The sequence below is a fragment of the Meriones unguiculatus genome, chromosome 1 (assembly GCF_030254825.1).
Source record: "Meriones unguiculatus strain TT.TT164.6M chromosome 1, Bangor_MerUng_6.1, whole genome shotgun sequence".
Taxonomy (NCBI): Eukaryota; Metazoa; Chordata; class Mammalia; order Rodentia; family Muridae; genus Meriones; species Meriones unguiculatus.
The window spans coordinates 182,311,989-182,336,552 of NC_083349.1; positions in this window are offsets into that span (position 1 = coordinate 182,311,989).

A 24,564-nucleotide genomic window follows, 5' to 3' on the forward strand; every position below is an offset into this window, starting at 1 on the left:
GTTGAACCCACAGGGATGCTCTCCTGGGTGCTCAAAGATTATTTTATGGGATTCCAGGTGAAGGGTTCTGGGTGCATGCCTGTTAGCTCACCAGGTTCATGGTGCAAATCCTGGTGTGGAACCATATTCCAGAAGGCATGGGAGGGTGTGTATGGAGCTTTTACGACACTAAGGAAGCCTGGGCTTACCTTTGATGGAGAAGATTCAAGGAAAAGCCAGCAGGAGTGCCATACAGGGAAGGAGAAGGGGCGGAGGTTAGAACTCTTTATGAATCTGGAACGTTCGGAAATGGGAAGAACTAGGCAAAAACAAAAAAAGAAAAAAAACAAAAAAAAATCAGTAAGAGTCCTAGTAAGCTGGAGGAATCTTTGAAATTGGGAATGTTAGGAAAGTTAGGATCATAGTGATATCTGAGGAGCGAGAGGGAGGCCCGGACTCATCCCAGAGGCTAGCTGTGGGAGGGGTCTCTACTACAGGCCTCTACTGCAAGAGTGCCAGGGAATTCTGGCTTTGGGAACATAGGGGTATGAATGAGGGTGCGTGTGTGTGTGTGTGTGTGTCTGTGTGTGTAGGGTGGGTTCAGAAGGTGAGGGAGAGAAGCAGATATTTACAGTCACAACTCCACTGATTATAAACTCTATGGCATTGGGCAATCACTTGTGTCTCTGAGCCTTGGTTGTATCATTTGGAGAATGAAGATATTTACAGTGTTTCAAAGATTGCTGTGAGGATCAAGGGGAGACGGTGTGCAGACCCCTGCAGGGATCCTTGGATGCACTCAGTGTTTTATAGAATGCCCTGGGCTGCAACTGTTATTAACTCAACTTCTCCTCTCACAGAGACTGGTGTGATGACGCTGTAAGAGACTTTGGCCTGGACCAACAGCGTCCCTTCACAGCTGGAGCCAGAGGCATGCTGAACATGTGGATCACTTGTGCAAAGGCTTCCTGTGGGTTCACTTGGTGATGTCGCTGGGCCCAGGCCCCCTGGGCTTCCATGCACTCTAGTGCATGACAAAACATTTTGGAGTTCTGAGGTCAGATTGATATTAGACAGGAATTGATGAGCAAAGCTGTCATGGTGGTTTGGCTGAGAACGGCTCATATATTTGGATGTTTAGTGACAGGGAGTGGCATTATTTGAGAAGGTTTAAGAGGTAAGGCCTTGGAGAGAGTGTGTCATTGGGCATGGGTTTCAAAGCTCATGCCAGGTACAGTCTCTTGTGTGTATGTGTGTGTCTGCGTGTCTGTCTGTCTGCCTGTGGATCAGGATGCAGCTCACAGCGATTGCTTCAGCACCATGCATTCTGCATTCCCTCACCATAATGGCAACGGACTAAACCTCTGAAACTGTAAGCCAGCCCCCAATTAAATACCCTATTTTCTAAGAGTTGCCTTGGTCATGGTGTCTTGTCACAACAATAGGACAGTGACTAAGACACTCACTATCGTTTGACTGCAGGCTAGAACAGGTAGAGAATGGGACGTCCCAGAACCTGGACTTTTCTTTGGGGAGAAGGAACTTTAAAAGAACTACTGTCCCTAGACAGTGACAGAACATATCTTTGAAGCCAGCACTCAAGCGGCAGAGGTAGGTGGATCGCTGTGAGTTTGAGGCCAGCCTGGAGTACAGACTGAGTTACAGAACAGTCAGGGAAACCCTGGCTCAAAAAGAATACAAAACAGCCAAATCAAACTAAACCAAACCAAACCAAACCAAACCTGTCCTGGGCCTGAACCCGGAGCTAGGCCTTTTTGCTCCAGCAAGGTCGCCAGGAACCACTACAGCCATCCTAAGAACTACCTCCTCAGCACTCTAGGCACATAGGGAGAAGTTGCTGAGAGAGCTCGGCTGGGCCTTTGCCATTGATTAGAGGAATGACCAGAAAAGGGCTGAAGGCAGAGCAGAGTCATCCCATCTTAGTTCTGGGACAGTCCAAAACACCGCTGCTGACCAGAGCCAGGGGACCACAGCGGCCTTGCAGCTGCCGGAGGGTTGATCAACTGTTCCTAGCACAGGAAAGGCTGAAGCCTGGGGATAATCCACAATTAATTTCATCTTTGTTTGGAATTCATAAAATCATTAGATTTTCTAAAGACACCGACCTGCCCTTTGATGCTTAAATATGATGGGGATTAAAGGGGTTGCTCTGTAGCCTCTGAGCATGTCCCCAAAGTCTCACTGCACTTAGCTGTGGGCAGAGCTTGCCGCGGCTGAACACTACACGCTGACTTCCATCGATGCCATGTGGGCACAGGCTAAAGTAGCTGCTTGTACTTGTCATTCAGTCTCTGGTGCCTGAGGTTGGGGGGGGGCACCATGGGTGCCTGTCACCTGTTCGTTGACTGGAAACAAAGGCCTGGAGTGGGGATGTAAAGTCACTAAGTGGACAGCACTTTGATTCAGACACAGAGCAGCTGAGAGTTCAGTTGCCTTACCTTGAGGTCAGTGGTAACCCAGCAGATAGGCGGCAGTTAGCAGAGGGGGTCATTTCTGCACTGGGCAGAGAGTGTGTGTGTGGGGGGGAGGGGGTAGACCTTGAGTCTGAGGTCAGTGCAGGCTAATTAGGGAGAACCTGGCTTAACAAATAATAACAACAAAACCCCAAAACCCAAATTACAAACAAACTAACAAACAAAACAGCAAAATTAAAACTAAACAAACAAACAAAAAATTCCTGGATAGTACCACCAAATAGGACTGCTCTGAATATCAATAATAGAACTTATCGAAACCTTCTGCTGTTTTGCTGATAACCGTTAGTCCAATTTCTCAGGAATTTTCCTTCAGGGTTTATCTAGTATCTATTGTAACTCATTTCATTTCCCCCCTTCTCTCCTTTTTCCTTCCTTCCCTTCCTCCTTCCCTCCCTCTCCTTTCCCTCTCCTCCTCTTTCCCTTTCTCCCTTCCTTCCCTCTCTTCCCCCCCCTCCATCCCAGGGTCTCACTATGTACATAGACCAGGCTGGCCTTCAGTTTGCAGTCCTCTGGTCTCTTTTCCTCAGGCTCTTGCAGGATTACAGGTAACAGGCCCCACTTCCCTTGACTATTATTAACAGTCTCAGAAGGAACACCCCCCTCACACACAAACCCCTGACAAACATACTGACACTGCATTTTCTCCTGAGGATGGGGCTTTCCACCGGTGGGTGCATGAAGCCATGGGGAAGGCTGATGAAGTCTCCCTCCACTTCCTGCAAGCACTTCCCTGTTCCTTGTTACAGTATGAATGTGAATGCTCTCCCCCACTCCCCCAGGCTCGTGTTTGAGGAGCGATAAAGTCTCAACATTCCGCAGACTGAGGTGCTGTTTGGGAGGTTGTAAACCTTTTGGACACAAGGTCCTGCTGGTACATATAGAGCTACAGGGGAAGGGTTAAATTAGTAAGTCTAGACTTTCCTAGTGTTGTGATCCTATAATACAGTTTCTTGTGTATTACTCCCTGCCATAAAATTATTATTTTTACTTCATAACTGTAATTTTGCTACTGTTATGAATAGTGAAATAAATATCTGATATGCAGGATGTCTGATATGCAACCCCCATGAAAAGATCATTCAGTACCCAAAGCGGTCGTGGTCCACAGATTAAGAACCTCTGGGTGGGGGCTTACAGTCACCTCGATCCTGATCCCCTGAGATGTGAGAGGCGCGCTACACGCTACTACCACATTAATGTTGCCATGCCTTCCCCACAGTGAAGCTGTGAGTGAAACAAACCGCTTTCCTCCCAAGTTGCCTCTTATCAGGTATCTGGTCATAGCTACAGGAGAAGACATTTCCCCACACATACTCTTCATGCCCCGTGTCCCACCTTGTCACGACTTCCTGTGCCCTTCTGGGTTCTCCTGAGACTGTCTGCAGCTGTGCAGCTCCTTGCCCCACAGACCTTGACTTTGCTTCTTTTTCCAATCATTGGATCCTGTAAGCCCTCACTGGTCCTGGTCCTACCAGCAGGGTGAGACAGCTCCCTTTCAAGTCACTTAGAAAACACAAAGGAACCACGACGGAGCGCCTGCCATGTTCCAGAAGCAGACCTGTAGTTTCTATTTGTAACCACTATCTGCTTTGCTGTCTTAGGCGTGCCACATTGAGAAAGTGCATCCCAAGGGTCTGGAGAAAGGCATCAAGGTTGTTCAGCAAGGACTGTCTGTCAGAGCCAGCGCGGGCAGCCAGACTCCTAGGCTGCATCCCTGAGCTCGGAGGCCTACTCTTTGCAGTTCGGCTTGCCAGGCACTGCCTCTTCCAGTTCTGGGTATCTTGCTCTGGCAGCCCTGGCTTCTGAGCTGTTCATGGCGCTGGAAGGAGAGAAGCTGAAATCTCTCATAATTACCCAAATTATGGCTCCTAATTAGAGCGAGAAGGCCCCTTTCTGCAGTGTGGCCATGGCTCCTGTGAATAGAGCCGTGGCCACTTTGTATTTTTTTTTTCTTTTCTTTTTTTTTCTTTTAAAGTGAAGGAGATGGCTTATCTTCATGCAAAGTAGGTCAAACCCTTAGCAGAGATCCTGTCAACCACTTGCCTGTTTTGAAGTCCCGCTCTGGAACTCCTTTTGTTTCTCTTGCCTTTGCCCTTCCTCCCGCCCTTCTCCTTCTTCGGGGACATCAAATGGTTTTAACTGGCGGGGACAGGGAGAGTCACACACGATAAAAGCTCCATTATAAAGAATGCCCAGTTAGCCCATCTGGTCCAGAGTGTGATGGTGGTGGGCAGTCTCGGCCCTTCATTCCCTAGTTCTAAGCCACCGATGACACTGTGAATCTGCCCAGTGGCCTGCACTAGGAGAAGTTGTGGCCGTGGTCTTACCAGCCCAGCTGAAGGGGGGTAGACAGGGATTGCACTTCCAACTGGGAGCCAGCAACCTGGTACTCATCAAAAACCCAAACTTGCAGGAGGATTTGCTCCACTGGAAGGAGACCCAGCTGGACGATTTGGGGTCAGTGTCCCTTGGTTTGCCTCTCCGGGTTTGTCTCTTCTTGCCTCATTAATACCCCAGCCCCATCATCACCAACCAGGGGTGGAATCAGCAGGGCCTGTTCCCACACTAAAGATGCCCTGCAACAGGATTGTGTGGACAAGGCCAGACCGTTGTGAAGAGCTGGGTGAGTTGCCATTTCTGATCTTGGAGTTGAGCCAGGTAACTTCCGGTGTCCAAGGTTATAGAGGCCCAGGACAACCAGGGCTATATGTTGAGACACTGTCCCATTTAGAAAGTATATCAATCAATCAATCAGTCAGCCAATCAGTCAATTAATCAATCAATGTCTTTTCATCCACTTCCTGTTCTCTCTTCGCCTGACAGGAAAACCCTCCATTCTGTCATCTTCTGCCATCTCTCATCTGTCTGGGCTCAGCTGGTTTCAAGGGCCTAGTTATCTTCTAGGAAGACTGCTACTTTGAGAGAGGTGTAGAAGGGACATTGCTTCATTCCCTTGAGAGGAGACAGAGGGAGCAGTTTTGGGGGTTTCTGCTTCATTCAGCAACTGGTTACTGGGCACCTATTCATCTTCCAGAGTTGCTTCTAAATATAAACAAAACAAAACCCAACCTCCACCTAATGTAGACCCGAGTGAGCGATATGCCCACCTAGGTATCTCTATCCGCTGGGGATAAAAGCCAAGAGAACACAAGGCAGGGGAGAAAGAGAGGGACTTAGAAAGCTGACGTCGGTTCCAGAGAGGGTGACCTGTATGGGCTCATTGAGAAAGTAAGGTTGAAACCACTGCCTGAGGGATTGCGGCATGAGACATCTGGGGGATGTAGTCTAGGCCAAGAGAAGCCAGTGCAAAAGCCTCGAGGCCCACGGGCATCTGATGCACTGGGGGAACCAGGGACCAATCGCTGCACCTGCGTCTGTTCATGAGACAGACAGCACAGTCGTGAGTTCAGAAAGGTAATGGGGTGGAGGTTATGTGCTGGTTATGTGGGGCCCTGATGTGTAGGCTCTGCCCAGAAGGGGAATGGAGCCACCACAAGAAAGGCCAAGTAGTGTCCGACTCAGGCTTTAGCAGCGAGTGCTCCCCCATAGGCACTGGTCCTGGGGCTGCCCCACCATGCTGCCTGGCCTGCTGGTGAGCTGCGCTTGGCTCATGAGCTAGAAGAAGCTGGGCGCAGGCTGGAAGGGAAATTGAATTGAAGTCTCTTTTTGTTATAAGAGAAGAAAGAAAATGGGCTCAGGTCAGCTTTGAGGACTTGCCCCAGTGCTGGCCTTGAGCTTTTGGGGGTAAGAAGTATGCCTAGCTGTCTTTTTGCCTCCCCCAAGACTGTAGGACTCTGGGAGCCAGGATGGCCCCTAGCTCGTGCCTGTCTCTCTCAAGATGCTCAAATGCACGCCTATCAGCAGCAAGCCTTCTCTTCATTTCCTACCCTTCGGGGTGTCCGGCTTCCATCCATCCTGCGGGGGTCCCTCTAATGACTGTGAGATGAGGCATCGTGCACAGCTGTGAAGCCAGCAGTGTGGGCAGGTCTGAAGACGCTGGATTTCTCACCTCTTAGGCTTGCTCTCTGTCTTGGCACCACCTTCCCCCACCCCTCTTCTCGCGCCTTTGCAGAGGAGAACCACAATGCATATGTGAAGATTGCTTGCTGGCTGGAGCTTCCTCCTGTCTGGACTCGGAAGCAACAGCTTGTCTTTCTGCATCTGGCTGCAGACCCTCCTGTCCCTTCTGTCTTGCCGTCCTGACTCCTTTGTCCTCTCTTTACTTGACCCTTCCTCGGGTGGGCAGGTTTCCCCAGGCTGCTGGGTAGGACTGGCTATACTGTTATGCTTACTCCACCACAATGACCACAGCGAGAGAGGAGTGTGTATGGGGCCGACTGTACCCCAGTGCACACTGGGAGTGTTATTTATTCCTATGTAACAGGACCTGGCCAGTAATCAATGGCATGAGCTTTTTCTTTCATAGGTTCAAAGATTTCAACCTAAACTCACTAAATGTAAGTACATGAGGCTCTGCATGTCCTGCCACATGGGCAGGAGAGATCAATAACCAATATTGGTTTCTTCTTAGCTTTCGTCTTTCCTTCCAAAGCAGTCGGGTCACTGGAACCCAAACCAGGCTTCTCCAAAGGAGCCCAGCCACCAGAGAAGGGTGGGCTTCCGATTTCCTCTCAGGGACCCAGTGGGGGTGAGTGGTTGGTATAAATTGCTTCTTCCTTTTGACTGAGAGCAAAAGAAGAGAGAAAATGAAACACATTTGCCACCTCCTCCTTAGCTCAGGTCCCAGGTGGGCTAGGCAGCCTGCAGTTCCTTTTGTGTGGCTGGCTGGCAGTCTGTGCAGCGTCTCCATGGTGATGTCTTGAGAGCTGAGCTCGGGACCAGCCTCCCTCCACTGCCGCTTCTCTGGGTTGCGAGCATCAGGGCTGTGTGGCCAAAAGGTGCCCTGATGGATCAAGGGAAGCCTGGGTTGGGTTGCTGTGGAGCCTGTACTGTCTTCTACCGTATCTGCTTCTCAAGGCTGGCAGTCACTGTGGGATACGGGGTCAAACTTAGCAGCTAATTCACAGTGGGGCATTTGAGAGCTTCCAGAACATAGGTTACCTTCTCCACCCAGGTTCCTCTGCTATAATCCCACTACTGGAGCCTGCCTTAGTCTCCTCACTCCTCTGTTCTGAAAAGGTATTCGCTCCTATCTCTATGTATTTGTTCCAATTGGACCTCTTCCCTGGGGACTTTAATTTCCTTGGTATTTCTAGGAGTTGGTTCTACAGCCACCAACTCTAAGTAGGCTTCCTTTTCCTGAATCCACTCAGTACCTGATGTCTCTCTGGGGAAGAATGGGATACATTGTGATGTTAGGCCATTTTGCATTTCCAGGTAAAGGATAGTGGGCAAAGCCTGAGCTGATGGCTTGAGGCTTGCATCATGGTTCTGCTGCTTGCTAATGGTCTCCAGAGCACCAGCACTGCTTGCCCGTTTTCCTGTAGAGCCAACACCCTGAGAGATACGATCTCTTCCCTGGCAAGATGGGACATGGCTCCTGCCTTCTAGACTTGAGGTCAAGTAAATGATCACCAGTGAGTGTGCAATGCTGGCATGGGTCTTGTGCACACTAGGTATGTCTCCTGATCCTGTCCTCTACCCTACTTGACCCCTCCTCTGCCTATGTTTAATTGTTGTTAATTGTTCTGTACTATCCTATTTTCTTGCTGCAGTCCTTTGCATGCACACACAGTTAGCCGTTAGCTTCCAAAGCTAATTCACTTGCTGTTTCTCTTGAGGCAAGTTACAAGGAGTGGCCTTTGCTCGCTCTGTCTCCTGTGCATTGTACAGAATCTGCGCATATTGGGGTGGGTACCAGAAGCAGATATGCGCTGACCATTTGAACACGGAAAGAACCCTTCCACAACTGAATCAAATGCTCCCGGGATGCCAAGACTGCTTGTACATTCTTGGATTGATCTGGGGCCCTGTGTTTTACAGTTTCTTGGCAAGTGCCAGGCTAGAGTGTGGTCATAGTTGGGTACCACATCTTATGGGAAGGAATGAGCATGGAAAATTCTCCCAGGAAGTTTCAGACACAGGAAAGAGAGGCCATGGAGAATGGCATAGTGGGAATCTAGAGTTTGTGCAGAAGAGGATAGACCTGAAGAGTCCATCAGCATTCTTTTTAATTCTGGAGTGTATGGGCCAGTGCTGCAGGAAGCATGCTCTTCCATAACCTATTCATCAAGCTAGTGAGAGCAGCCTGGGGCCGGATGGAGAGGTGGGAGCATGTCTGGAGTTAATTCTCATGCGTGCTGCTGAAGTTGAGACAAACTTGATTTTAAGGTAAGTGGAAATATTTTGATTTGAGTTAATGTACATTGCATCTGGTAAACACACAGAGTATATTACCACGCACTCTGGAAATGTACAGTCCGATCAGCAAACAGATTAGTTTTAAGTGAAAAGACACTGGCAGACGTTTAAATGCATTGACTTGTTGAGAATGCCTAGATTTGGATACAAATGCACTGCAGCGCTAGATCAGTTTGGTGTCTCGGCCCATCCACACGGAGAAGCTATTGATTTTAGTTGATATGCATTGATTCCCAGAAAACAGGACGGCTTTTGAAAATGAACTTCCAGTAATTTCAGGGAGAAGCCGGAGCGTTTGTCTCCGCGCAAGGCTGAGTTGTTTTGTTAAACGTGTCTCTGCGCCTGGAAGGAAGGGGACCAGCAGACAAATATCTTCGTATGAATTAAAATGCATTGATTCTCCGAGGGAAATGATGGCCTCTGTTAAAAGCTTCTTGGAGATGTTAGTGTGTGAAAGCTTGAATAAAACCTTTGTTCAGCGGCCCTTCTTTTCTCTGCCTTTTTTCTCCCTAAATGGCGGCAGGCAGTTTTCAGTCTGAAGTTGGAATGGTGCTAGGTGTTCGGTACCGCAAGGAGGAGGGCATCACCAGAGAGTAAGGTGATCAGGGCAAGAAAGAGGTTAGAAGCTCTTAAAACAATGCTGAGGCTGATAAGGTCTGATGCCTGGGTAGGAAAGAGAAACAGTTTCCACTGATACGGAAAGCTGGAACAGAGGGGGCTGGCGGGGGTTAGGGGATGGGACACAGACAGGTTGGGTGTGCGTGGGGGCTGGCTGAGGTCCCAGCCCTTTGCTCCGTGACTGCCCTCTGCTGGAGGGGAAAGGGTTCGGCGACAGTAATGGAGATGCTGCCGCTGGAGTGAGTTATCTTGCTTTCTTACCATCTGAATGAGTTGGACATGAACCAGAGGTGTAATTTAGGCATTTCTCACCCTCGTTAATGAATAGCTCCCATCGGGTGCGCAGACAGCAGGGCTGGAAAATGATTCCAGGAGCCAGGAAGGAGGCAACTGGGCTGGAACTTATTTTTCTTGTGGTGAGACTCCCTGCATCTTTCTGGATCGGAGCCACTTAGCTGTAACTTTGAGGGCCCGCGGCGAAGGTAACTTTCCTTCAATCACTCTTAACTAGCACAACCTAAGCCTTCAGATCGACCTGGGATGGGTGATGGTATCCATTCATGGCATGTTCGTTTGCTGGAGTGGGCACTGAATGAAGTAGCATTGCTCATGGAGGCTCAACTTCCAGCAGGGGCATGGGAAAAGACACAGTTGAGACAGACCTTTGAGCGAGGTCCAACTGCAAGCCTTGTTCTTCACCCGTGGCTGTTTCAGATTCCAGGTAAGAAGTTCACATCTGCATTCCCCAGACCATACATAGACTCTTGGCCTATCCCCTGCTTTTCACTTTTTTCTCCTCTGCCTCAGGAGCTGGGTCTGTACACCATTGACCATAACTGAGACGTGGAATCCACTGGGCTGTTTCCTGTGGGAAATGATGAGGTTTAAACACGTGGTAGACTATGTTTTAGCCATAAGAAAGGATAGTCTCCTAACATTCGTGACAGCATGGGTAGAAATGAATGAAGGGTAGAAATGAATGAAGGGGCAAGTTATGTGAGATCACACAAGTACTGTGGTTCTTGTTCGTATGTGGAAGCTAAAGAGTTAGTTGCTGGAAGGAGAGAATAGAATAGTGGTCGCTGGAGGTTAAGAAGGGGAAGGGGAGAGGAGACAGATGGGGGTCAGAGAGCAGGTCCCAGAATACAGTGATATAGGAGAGCTGGTGTTCTACAGAACAGTAGGGTGAGTACAGTTCATAGAAATGTATTATATATTTTATGTAGAAGAGAAAGGAGGTATTTCAAAGTTCCTAATGCATTAATGATAAATATCTAAGGAAAAGGAAATTGCTTTGATTTGATTATTATACATTATACATGGGCACCTAATGATCATATTACACACACACACTACACTATTTTTGTCAATTTAAAACACTAAGAAAAAAATAAAAGAGATTGCCTAGCTATATGATTTCAGTGTTTGTCCTCTTAAAAGCCCACGCTGAATTTTAATTCCCACTGTGATGACACTGGGAAATGGGACCTTTAAGAGGTGTTTGGTGAGTAAAGACTGCACTCTCACGAAGAGGTGAATTTCCTTAGGGAAGGAATGATGCTCCCTCCCTCCTTCCCTCTTTTTCCTACTTTTGCAGCATACCATCTTCCACCACAGTCTTAAACAATAAGATGGCCCCACTCCAGTGCCGGCACTTTGATCTTGAACTTTCTAGCCCTCAAAATCGAGAGAATAAATTTTTCTTCAACATAAAGCATCCCTCCTGGGTTCCCATTGCAGCAGCACAGGCCTGTTAAGACAGAGCACTGGACCGAGGCCCTGAGGCCGATGCAATGAATTCTCCAATCCAGCTCCCACCTGATGCTTAGCCCCCCCCCCCTCTCCACAGTATCCAATAGCAAACACAGTCTTGGCTTGTAAAAGGCTTCCCTTGCCCGGCCTACAAAGCACTAATGTCAAACAAATTTGTGTGAGCTTCAGAACCCGGTGGCTCTGGTTCTATAGCCTGCAATGGTACAGAAACAGGCTCATTCTTCTTCCACATTAGAAGATTAGGGTAACAATGCTGACGATTCCCTTCACCTTGCCACATAGTGTTCATACATTTCTAGTGCGACATGGCTTCAAGTCCATCCACCATATCTAAGAGGAACTATGCAATTTATAAAGCACGTCAGTGAAGAGTTACAATTCAGGTCTCCTTGTTGAATAATGCTTAAGAATTTCAAGACAGTGACACCTTCTGGCATGGAATCCGAGGACTCTTCCGAGTGACTGCTTGGGCAGCAAGCTCATGCTGCCACCCTTTCACACACAGGAATTCTTTTGCTCACATTTCTGTCACCGCTGTCTTGTGTGTCTGTGCAGGGGGAAGGATCATCCACATGGGGGTATGTTTGAGTATATGTGCTCAAGTGTGCACACTTGTGTAGAGGCTGATGTCAGCTGCCTTCCCTGATCATGCTCTACCTTATTTTCTGAGGCAGGGTCTCTCACTAAACCAGGAATTCATTAGTTTTCACTGGTTGGTCACAGTCAACAAGCCCCAGGGATGTTCCTCTCTCTGTCTCTCCAGTGCTGGAATTAAATACGTGTATCAGTGCATCAAATTTTGCGTGGGTGCTAGTCCCCCACACTCAGTCCCCAGGCTGTGCAGCAGCCTGTCTTACCAACTGAGCCATCTCCCCAGCTCCAGTGTATCCACCTAAGATGATATCCTAAGATGGTTAGTCTGTCCAGAGGAGTAACACAAGACTGTCACTTCTTTGTGGACACTTCCTTTGCTGTTATTGAAGCAGTGGAGCATCACATTAACCTTTCCGGCAGTCAGCACGGACAGCCAGCATACTCATTCTAGCGTGTCGGCACGGCCGCTCTAACCTGAAGGTGGGACTCACACCTGTAGAGCTGAATCTCTTCCTTCTCGCTCTTGTGTGGTTTCAAGAACCCACAGGGATGAGTCTTATTTTGTCTTCAGGGTACAACCCAGTGCCCAAACCTAAGAATTTCCCTTTGGCCAATTCACTCACTCAAAATGTTGACAAATGTTTGCTGAGGTTCTGTTGTATGTTGATTCAGGAGTCAGAATAAAATATCAAATATGACCCACCTTTAAGAAGGCTAAGATCAAGGCAGTCATCACCGTGCACAATGACCTGAGTTCAATTCCCCGGACCCACATGGCAGAAGGGGAGAACTTAGTCCCCACAAGTTGGCCCCTGACCTCCATACATAGGTCATGGTATATGTACTTCCCAATAAATAAATATATGCAATAAAAAGTTTAAAGGATACAGTTTAAAATAGAAATTGTATTTTTAAAAGAGTCGAATAGGAAGTTACTAGCAGAGACATACTGTGAGAAAAAAAAGTGAGCAATTACTCTGTCTGAAAACTTATGGGGGTTTCAAAGAATTAAGATAATCTTGTTGGAAAAGGTGTTAATTGCTTTTCTTATTGCTGTATCTAAAGTCCTGATAGAAGCAACTTAAAGGAGGAAGGATTTATTTTGGCTCACAGTTTGGGGAAGACAGTCCATCAAGACTGGGAAGGTATGACAGGCAGAGCATGAGGCTGCTGGTTATATCCTGGTGGCCAACAAGAAGAAGAGTGCTTGTGCAGGAAACAAGGCTGCTCTCTGATCCTCAGGCCTTATCCCCAGTGACTAACTTCCTCTTGCTAGACTTCACCTCCCCCCAAAAATGTCACCAACTGTTGACCAGGTATTCAAAGATGTAAGCCTGTAGGAGAAATTTTGCATCCTAGCTCTAACAGATGATTAGGAGTTTGATACATAGAGCAGGGAGAAGATATGGACTAGTGTCTAAGAGCATTTTCTTCTGGTAAGCTCCCACTCATTTCTTATGGCCATCTTTCTGCCACAGCAAGCATTTGTTTAAACCCTTGGCCTCAGCAAGCATCCCCCAGATCTCCACAATCTCTCCTATCTCTGAGGCTTTTGAGGCAGGCTCCACTGCTGTGAAGAGAAGACACTGCTGAAGTTTTTGCTGCAGTTTTAATTTCTTGACATCATCTGGGTGCGTTGGGAAAAATGAGATCTAATAATGAATGATTACAACTCTCAAGTTAAGTCTAGTTGGTTGACTAATCAATTTGGTTAAGTGAAAATCCATAGCAAATGAGTCGACCGCAGTATGACATTTCTCCATCCAATTTAAATTAAAATCACCAACCATAATAATTTCACAATTACTCAGGGAGGGCACACTGGAGACTTGACCCCTGGAGCAGAGAAATTGCAAATGCCGCAAAGAATGGGCTGAGAGTGGGGTGATGAGGGAGTCACTTCAGATGAACTCTTCCTGAACTGCACAGCTTTGTCAGCTTCCTGGGATGGCGGCTCTGCCAAGCATGCTGAGCTGCAGTTCCTAGTTGTGGGTGCCGCCCTGCGCCTCTCCTTCGGGAGGCAAGAATTCATTTCCTGTACAGGAAGCCAATAGAGGGCTCCTCCACCAGCCTCCTCCAGATGAGAGGGTGCAGAGAGAGGTGACTGTTACTCTTTTCATTTTCGATTCTCTCAAAATTGGGTTTTGGATGTCGTGTCTATTTATCTTGAGTCATGAATGCTAAGTACACGGAACTGCTAATTCATAGGTTTTTGATAATGAGGATGGTAATGATGGTAATGGCAGCACGAAGGAAAAGATTGCCTTTGATCTAATATGACAAATGTTTATTTGCTGAGTATTCTCTTTATGCTACGCATGATATTGGGCACCAGGGAGAGATGAATTAAACTATAGCCCTTCCTCCAAGGAGCGCAGACTCTCTTGTGGCTGATAGTTAAATGCTTATGATAGGTGAGATATTATTAATGTTTATTATGTGACCTGAAAGATAAGAATGGCTTTTTAATCTGGCATGGTGGCACAGGCTTTAGAGTCCCAGATGAAGCAGAAAGATTCCTCCAAGTTTAGACTATAAAGCAAAATTCAGTCTTGGAAAAGAAGAAAGAAAAACAAGGAAATAAAAAAGAAAATAACAGAAGACAAAAGACAAAAAAAATAATTTTTATCAGGGATTGTCATGCAAAGTATTTACACGTTGGTTGCCTGATCTTATAAAGGCTTTTAAAGATAAAACTATCTCAAATTTCTTTTCATAAAACAAATGATGTGATTGATGGTGCCAGATATGTCTCAGTATCTCTTCTTTCTCTCTTCCACAACAATGGAACTTCCAAATGTTAGTTGGTTCTATAGTTACTTGGAGGCCAGACTACATTTCCCAGCCTCCCTTGCTAGTGTGGCCACATGACTAAGTTGAAGCCAATGAAATGCAAGCATTTGTATGAGTGCCCTCTCAGCGGGAAGAGAGGGAACATTTTCTTCTCTTCTAATTTCCATCCCGTTGGAAGCAATTCAGACTTTGTGGATAGAGCTAAAACAGTCACCTTGAAGCAAATGGACTCTGGGAGTGGAGGCCAGGCAGGAAAAGCATCAAGAGAGAAGCCTGTGATGTGGGGACTAACCCTGGCCTGTCTAACCTCCTCCGGAAAATAAACCATTTATCTTGCTTTCACCCCTGTGATTTGGGGACTGGCACCAAATCTAAGCCAAGCCAGCTTCTAATTAGTTCAAATGAGTTCCTGCACAAAAAGCACTTACAACAGTCCTTGGCACAACGTACAGGCTCTGGAGATGGTGGCTAATGACAGTTTTAGTTCTTTCTCTGAAGGGCACTGGTGATAAGAACTCTGCTCAGTGAGCCTCCTGATGCTAGCCTTCTATCTCCATGAGCATGGGGGCTGGCAGCGGGCGTTTTGCTTTGTGGTCAAATCCAGCTCTTTAGTCTGTCCTCCCACTGCCCACTGTCCGGGGCCCTTCCCTCCACCTACTGCCCCAAAATCAGCCCTCTTTCCCGAACCTGACTTAAATCCAACTGTCAGCCAGCTAAGCCATTACTTATACAGAGAAGAAGCCATGGCAGTCCAGGAGAAGTATGAGCCAGGAGTCCAGTCCTGCGGATCAATTTGTAATTTTTCTTGTGGCAGCAATAAGAGCATGAGCGATGTGAGCTCTAAATCCCAGCAGTGATGCAGGGGCATTCCGGGCTTGAACCACTTATCTTTGGGTCCCTTGGCTGAATGGGATGAGGTCCCTGGGAGGAGGGAACTCAGCAGGTACATGTAAATATTCTCCAACTTAGGCCACACAGGGAGCTGGAAGATCATGGCAGCGCTGATGGCATTTATCTGGATGGCCCTCTCAGCGGCTGAACCCTTTTCTACAGCAGAGACTACGGAAATTCTATCTCCAGTTGACAGAGGGACTTCCAGTGTCTAGGCAGGTAAATCAGTCTTTTTTTTTTTTTTCTGAGAGACTTATTTGAAAAGTGTCGAAATTATGGACTTGGAAATAACAAGCAGCCCTTTGCCTATGGCTGGCACATGTGCTGAGAATGTTGGAGACCTTGTGTTTCCCGTAGGGAGGAGAAGAGATGGCGAGAGCACTCCTGGCTGGGGAGGGCTCATGATTTTTAAATGAAGGCATGAATTATAAACACTATCAGTGCTTGTCAGGATTTCCAGATCATTCCTCTTCCTGCTCACCTGGAAGAGTCAGAGCAGGCGTCTAGCCCTGGTCAGCGGAGAGTGGTGGAAATGCAGATGAGTACTGGAGAGTTGGCATGCATTTCGCTTGGTAGCCACCTCCTGCGGAGAGTCTAAACTGGTGATGCTATAGCCTGAAAGACTCTAGTTCAGCCTGCATCCAGAGGTGACCGTGGAGCTGAGCTTTACGTCCAGAGCATTAAGTATACACCGTGGTGAGGAACAAGTCACTGTTTTAAGTGACTGCTACTTTGCAGCACAATCTAATCTGTACGTGAGGACAAAGTCGAAGGACTAGCAGATTTTTCTGCTTTAGTCAAAGGCCGAGGTTAACAAGTCAGCAAGTTCAGCCCTAGACCCTTGTGTGAGTGGTGGGAGCAAAGGCAAACATGTAGAACCAGAGGTAGAAGAGCCTGGGAGATACAGTAAGAGGAGCAGGGTCTGATGATGAGCTCTGAAATGTTCCTGGGTCACATGACGCTATCATGCTGACTGACCTTCTGCTGTGACACAGACTGTGGGACAGATGGCTATGCTCAAGGTCTTGTGACCAGAAGGACAATTCCAGAATGTTCTTAAACCTTGTTCTTGGTTGGACTGTGTCTTTCTGAAGTCGTAACCCCAAGTCCTTCCTGGCGATAGGATATTTATAGATAAGCACATTAAAATAGAGTCACGGGATTGGGACATAACTGGTTAAACTGTGTCCCTCTCATTGTCCTACACCGCAGCTCAACCCTTCTATGTGACTATGTTTGGAGATGGGACTTTTAAGTAATGAGGATTAAATGAAGCAATTATGCAGTTCTTAAATAAAGATTGAAATTTTTTTCTTTGATAATTTCTTAAATTCTGCTCATGTTCACCCACCTCCTTTGACTTTCCCCAGATTCTCTCCTACCTTCCTAGCTACCCAACTTCCTGGTTTCTCTCTCTCTCTCTCTCTCTCTCTCTCTCTCTCTCTCTCTCTCTCATTAACAAACAAACAAAAAAACAAAAAAGAAGTCATGGCATCCAGTTCCTGAGAGCTGACTACCTGCCCTGGAGTGTTGTTGCTGTAAGAGGAGAACTGACTTTCCCTCTCCTAGGAGCAGTCAAATGTCAATAGCTCCTTGGCTAAGGGTGAGGCTTTTTACACACCCCCTCCTTCTTCCATGCAGCCTTAATTCAGTAGGACTGGTGGCATGAAGGAGGGCACCTCACTCTCCCTGTTTTTCCATATGTAAGCAGAGGCATGTCCAGTTGAGGACACAGAGGAAAGGTGCCATTTGAAAGCCAGGAAAAGATGCCTCATCAGAAAGCAGCTCTGACAGCATGTTGATCCTGGAGTTCCAGTGTCCAGTACCATGAGATAATAAATTTTGTTGTCTAAGCTGTAAAGCCAGGCTGGGGTGTGGTGGTGGTGGGGGGCTGGAGTGCTGGCTCAGAGGTTAAGAGCACTGGCTGCTCTTCCAGAGATCCTGAGTTCAATTCCCAGCAACTACATGGTGGCTCACAACCATCTATCCTGGGATCTAATGCCCTCTTCTGGCATGCAGGTGTACTCATCTAAATAAATAAATAAATCTTTTAAAAAAATTAAAGCCAGCCTGTGCTATTTAATTATGGTACTATGAGCCACTAAAAACCACATTAACTTAGAACTTGCTTTCTAATATTCTTTCTTCGACACAGAAACCTCCAAGTTCTCTGAGCCAGTCTGGATAAATCCTTGGTGGAATTTCTTGTAAAGAGTGAGAGCTTTTGAGCTAAGAAAGGAAAAAGAAGAGAGGGAATCATGAAGATATTGATACTTCCTTGTGCTGTTAACAAAATGCTTTTTCATGGTCTGTCTGGATCTGATTACAGCCCTGAAAGATCAACACCCCACGTTTACAGACTTTTAGTGATTGGCTCAGCAACACACTTGGAGTGTCTACCGTGTGTTGAGGCACTGTGCTAAGGGCTAGGAAGGGAGAGCGTGTAGCCGTTATGACAGGTGCTTCCGGGTGGTGGAGAAATAAGGCACCAGCTCCCCTTGACAGGACTCCACCCTGGCTGCTCCTTCTGTGCCAGGTTCTTGGCTAAGAAGGAGAAAAGCAGAGGCAGGTGGTGACAGATGTTGACAGGGCCTTGGATTCCTGCAAGCTGTCTCCCAGTTCTCCCCGTGGAAACCAGCGCCACATCTGGGCAGCATGTGCAGCTATCAGCTTTCTGCATTTCAGGCAGCTCCCAGATTCTTCCTTGCTGGCAGAGCCTTTACTGTGTCCAGCTCTCTCAGGCTCCTGCACTGCAGGGAAAGCTGGCTTCCCCTTGGGCTCAGAGGGTGAGTGGTGCTCAAAGCCAGCCAAGTGGACAGGGTCTGTTTTTGTTGTGTTTCTAACCAATGAGACATCATGGGGCTTGCAGGAGTCTCATGGGAACTCTTCCCCCAAAATGGGCACAAAAGAAGGACAGTCTGTTTTTTGAGGAGCATTACTGTGTGAGGCCATGTCATTACCATGTGCAGATAAGACTAAGGACCACTGCCAAAACTCTGAGTCTAGAGGTGTAAAGGAAAACATTGAGTCTTGCTGTTGCTATAGCATGGTTTGTTAGTATACCAGATAAAGAGTGTGGTCATCTTTACCCTGTTAGGGTTGGGCATTTTACTGGCAACTAGAAGCTTCTCAATGGAAAAAGGTAAGAATGTACTAGGTGCCACTGTCTCTTCCACTACTTAATGTGTGACCTCAGCAGAGAACCCGGACTTCTCAGTCTTGGTCTGCTTCATACATTGAGGGTAGAGATGAGGGATCATTCCAGATTTCATCCTGTTCTTAGGATCTAGTTCTCTAAATGGCACCCAAGAAATCAATGAAAGATGGGGTGAGCTCACTGGAGAGGGTGGTGCTAGAAGCAGGCTGGGGTAGAAGTAGGGGAGGAAGAGGGGTTTTCCTCTTTCTGTCTGGAGGAAGGAGATTCTGTGAGAGAAGGAGTTGACTGAGAAGGAGAGAGAGAGAGAGAGGGAGAGAGAGAGAGAGAGAGAGAGAGAGAGAGAGAGAGAGAGAGAGAGAGAGAGAACTGAAGATTGAAGCATGCTCTCCCCAGCAGCCACTGTGTGACTCCTTCACTGACTTCTCCGGCCAGCACCTCCAGGACTTGGGTGCACAGGGCCTTTATGTGTTTTCCTTTTCCTTTGGCTTCACAGCTCTTCTTGGAGGGCTGGGTGTTTTCTTGCAGATCTTGCTGGTCTTTGCTGCTGGAGAAGGGCTCATAAAAGTATGCTGAGCTGATTCCTCTCTAGGCTCAGAGGCTCTGGGTGATTTCATGTACTAACTTGACTGGGCTGAGGGATGCCCAGGCAGCCATTAAGGAATTACTTGAGGGTATTTAATAATACCTCAACAGTTGGTCTCTGGTAGATACTGATGTTGAATTGATAGGCTGAGGAAAGAAAGTCTCCCTCCTAGTGTCAACACCCAATCTGCTGAGGGCTAGTTAGAATGATAAGTTAGGGAAAGACAGTGTTTTTGGTTTTCTCTATGACTGACTTGCTTCCTTCTGCCTTGGATATGGAGGAATGCCTTGGAACATTCCTGGTTCTGGAGCCTTTAGCTCAGACTGAGATTTCTATCCCAGTCTTTCCTGGTTTGGAGACCATTGGCTTCTGTTAGAGCTCACTACCATCTCTCCTGGGCCCACAGCTTGTAGATGGGATGGTGAGACTTGTCTGTCTCTGCAATTGCATGAGCTACCCCCCCCACAACAAACACTGATCTATCTACTTATCTCTCATCCACCTCTCTTTTATCTTTCATCTCTTATCTATGTATCTATCTATCCCTCATTTCTCTGTCCTATCACATAATTATATAACCATCTCTCATCTGTTTATCATCTTCATTTTCAGCTGTCTTTATTGTCTATTTTGCATCTCATTTGTCTATATTTATTTTATTATCTCCCATAGGCAACTATTGCTTATGTCATCTATCGTCAATATATCTTTACTACTATCATTTATTAACTATTAGCTATCTATCATTATTCTCTTATCTGTCACCTATTTTTATCTATTTTCTATCTATTATCAATTCTTTATCTTCATTAGCTATCATTTATTATCACTCTATTATTTATAACCATATGTTATCTATATATCTATAATACATCTATGTTATCTTTTCTTTTTATAATCTATACTATATATATATTCTTGTATCAATCATCTTGCTTTATTGTCTATTATCTCTTACTCTCTCACGTATATATTTCTAGGTATTATCTACATATCATCTATTTATCAATCATCAAATATTTATTATCTATTATCTATTTCTCATCCATTATCTATAGATTCATCTTTTATTTTATTATATACTCTCTTTCATTTGTTATCTACCTCTCATCTATTATGTATCTACATTACTGTCTGTTTCTCATCTTTTATTTATGTCTGCTCCATTTCTATCTACCTACCATTTATGTATCTATCTTCTATCATTTACACATCTTTATTATCTATGCACACATACATGTACACATACATACATACTTTCTAGTTGTTCTATGTAGAACCTTGTTTAACACATGCCCTTGAGAACTGCAGGCTCTCTGCTAAAGCAGTTTCCAGCTTTCACTGACATCCTCATACTTCAGTGCATGACACAGTCTCCTATGCATCATGTGTGTCACCATCTCTTCTCACCATCATGACAGAGCTAGAAGTTCAAGGATGGTGCTTGTCATGACCATGTAGTATAGAGGAGAGAGCAGGTTGGGCCAGGTGAGCCATCATGACTGAAATCATGCAACAAGTGATGGAGTAGGAACATGAAGACAAACGTGTCTTGGTCCCCTCATGTCCCTAGCCTGTCTTGGGTGAAGTTTGGAGTTACTGGGATGACCTACATTTGCGAATTGGTCTCCTACCTCAGCATCTAAGCAGCCACAGGGTCCTTAAGTCCTTCAAGCTCCCCTTCCCTCTGAGAGGCTTCTGACTGTTCATGGGAGTTCTTTTAGCCCAGGCCTTTTAGTAAATATCTGTTCTGCATTCCTCTGGGACCATCTCTGTGGCTTCCTTTGCTTCTAGGACTCTGATGACATTCGCTTCTCTCTGCATCCCTCCCCACCAAACCAAACCAAACAAATTGCTTTCCATTAAACATATAGGTCTTGGCACTCATTCTTCTTCCCCCCCTCAATATTCATTGACTCTAATTGAGCACTTCTTATGTTCAGATGTCATCAGTTCCTGGATATGATGAGAGTGAGCCTAAACAGACATGGTGCCAACACTCTCAGGGCTATGGTCAAGTGCACTTCTCTCATCGAGTTGTACTTCTGCCTGTAGATAAAGTCCTGCACTTCAGCCAACCATGAGCTGAATATACAATGATGCTCCCACAGCTATCATCCCATGACTTCATTGTCATCTTAGTTTGTGTAAGGACACTCCGTGATAGTCACACTATTACAAAATCATCTAATTGCACATTTCCTGGGGCCCATCTTCACTGCTGAACAATGCAAGCCTGTGTATCTGTCATCTGTCAGCCTGCTTGGCTGTCTATCTATGTATCTATGTATCTATCTATCTATCTACCTATCTTCTATCTATCTATCTATCTATCTATCTATCTATCTATCTATCATCCCTATGTCTATCTATTATCCATCTATTAACCCACTCTCTCTCTATATGTACATATATATATATATACATATATATATACATATACATCTTCATTGGTGCTGTATAATGATAACAAAACATGACTTAGGAAGCGCAGAACCATATCTATCACATAATAGGCCCTGTAAGTAATGAATAAATTAGTGAGGTGGGGGAAAAGTCTATGAAAGGCTAGCAACGCACATTTCAAGGAGATCTGATTTCTCTAGTTTCATTTTTGGAAGAAACTAAATTTGTCTAATAAATTGTATTTTAGCCCAGGCTCTGGAGAGGGCAGCAGACATGCCCTAGGCCTAAGGCTTATGTCCAGACCAAGCCCATATTGGGAAGACACATGATGAATGGAAAGTGGAGGAGAGAGAAATTATTAAATTCACAGATGGGGACGGCAAAGCTTTTCAGTGGCTGCAGAACTGGGATGCAGATTAAAACAATGCAATGCAGAATAGCTTATGCTGGGCAAGAGAGTGGCTTTTTATTCTCTAGGTCTTGACATTCCTTTGGTAGCTTTTGTGTGCAGCTGTGCAGGCCCTTTGGGGAGGCGAGACAAGCTGATGGTTTCGTGGCTGATCAGCAGACTGTCCAAAGCCAATAAAGACATTCGTTTTCTTATTTAAATCCTCAGAAAGCAAATTCCCAGTTCCTCAATTTTATCTTTGTTTCTCTATCATACTTTTTTTTCTATTCTTCTTCATTATGGAAAAAAAATCTCTGAACTGTCTTTCTTCATCACATGGGTGGCCCCAGTAGAACAGTGGAGCCCATGGGGTTGGGGTGCGCAATGAAAGGACAGGGCATTTGTTCAGTACAGTTACTCTTTCTTTGGGGCATTCATCTTGGCTTTGAATCAATCTACATGGACAGATTGTGCCACATGGGTACTCTATTAGTTACTTTTCTCATCGCTACAACAACACCTGGCAAAATCCCCCTCAGGAAGGAAGGAAGGCTTTATTTCAGCTCACAATTTAAGAGTGTGGTCTACCATAGAAGTGAAAGCATGGCAGCAAGGGCATATTGCATCCATAATCAGAAACAAAGATGAATGCTACTTCATCTGCGTTTCTCAGCCCTTTCTCTCTCTCTCTCTCTCTCTTTTTTTCAGTCTAGGATCCTAGCCCATGGTATAGGGGTGGGTTGTTGTACTTCAATTAAGCTAATCTAGAAACTATGTCACAGACATGCTCTGAGGCTTTATTGCTAGGTGAGTGTAGGTCCTGTCAAGTTGACAGTATCAACCATCACAAGTGCCCTCGGTGAGAACAAAGTTCCCAAACCTGTGGGTGCATGTACACACACCGTCATATCTGTTCTAGGTATAGAACTTGTGCCTTGCCCAAGGTTAAGAGCTAGCAGACTGTGATACTGTGATCTTCCGTCAGGCTTATATTACTCTGAAATCTGTGGTCTTGGCTTTCTTGAACACTCTAGTGGCATCTTGCCCTCCTGGCATTTATGATATCCCTGCCTGTAAAAAATGTTCTCATTGGTAATTCAGAGTCCAGGTACAACTGGGTAGTCCCAAGATACAGAAACATCTTGAAGCTTTAACAAAAGCATCTAGTTTGGAGATTGAAGGGACCTTTGAGACTCTTAATTCATTCCCTTTTCCACCTCAACTCATTTTATAGATAATGAAACTCAGACTAGAAAATTTAGAGACTGGTCCAAGGTCAGAGTCAACTCTCTAACAGCAGACTCAGTAGCCTCTCAGTCCAGTGTCCTGTTCATTTCATGTGCAGTAACTGTTATACTTAGTCTGGTTGTAGTAGACAGCCCCAAATTGTGACTCCATGAGGTAAGACCATCTTCTGATAAAAAATAAATAAATAAGAAACAAGAAAATGACATATGAATTATTGGAAGCAATGAGGAATACAAATCCTCTGTAAAACAAACCAGAAGCTATGACATATTCACTGTAGTAGAGATCAAGATCCTTCTTTCATGTCACTATGTCATGTTTGGCTTCCTTTACAAGCTCATCTCATGGTTCAAGATATCTACTGAAGCTACAACCATTGCACCCAACAGCTGCAAGGAGAGGATATTTTTATAAAAACTTTTCTTTCGAAGAGTTAATGTAATACATCTATCTCATTGGCCCAATTTTAGTCCATGACCATACTAGTCAAATTGGAGCCTGAAAAACATCGAGTTTTGGCTGGGTGCTTAGTTAAGAGTCAGGATAATGAAGTTTACTAAGAAAACACAGGAGAAACTACAAAGAAGCAACTAGCAGGTGTTTCTCTAGTTCACTGGCCACCACACTGGTTAGTAACATCATACTTCCTCATCTGTTGCCCTGGAAATGTCCACCTAATGAAGTAGCTGAAGCAGCAGAAAACTAAGCTTTCATGGTTTCATCTTCTCTGAATAAAGGTGTGAGGTGGTGGACTGGAGGGGTCTGTGTTACTGGATTTATTTTTTTTTTTTCAAACCAATGAGTTTAGTTAAGGTTGCTTGCAGGATCATAGGTGAGTTGCAAGAGTATGGGCATCTTGCCCTTGGCTACACTACTGAGGAAAATGTCTCCTGTACTCTAGCAACAATTGGCCTTAGATCCTCAGGAAGTGGTGGGGAAAGTAGTATAGCTAACTATTGTTCAAGAATGCAATTCGTAAATCATGGTCCCAAAACAGTGTTTTACAACTGCTTTAGGTTTATCCCACTTGTGATGAAAGACTGTGACCAAAAGCCTTGGGGGGAAAAAAGGCTTATTTGGTTAACACTTTCACAAACATTGTTCATCATTGAAGGAATTAAGGACAGGAACTCAAGCAGGGCAGAAAGCTGGAGGCAGGAGCTGATGCACAGACCATGGTGGGGTACTGCTTACTGGCTTGCTCCACATGGGCTTGCTCAGCCTGCTTTCTTGTAGAACCCAGGACCACCAGCCTGGGATGGCCCCTCTCATAATGGACTGAGCCCTCCCACATCAATCACTAATTAAGAAAATG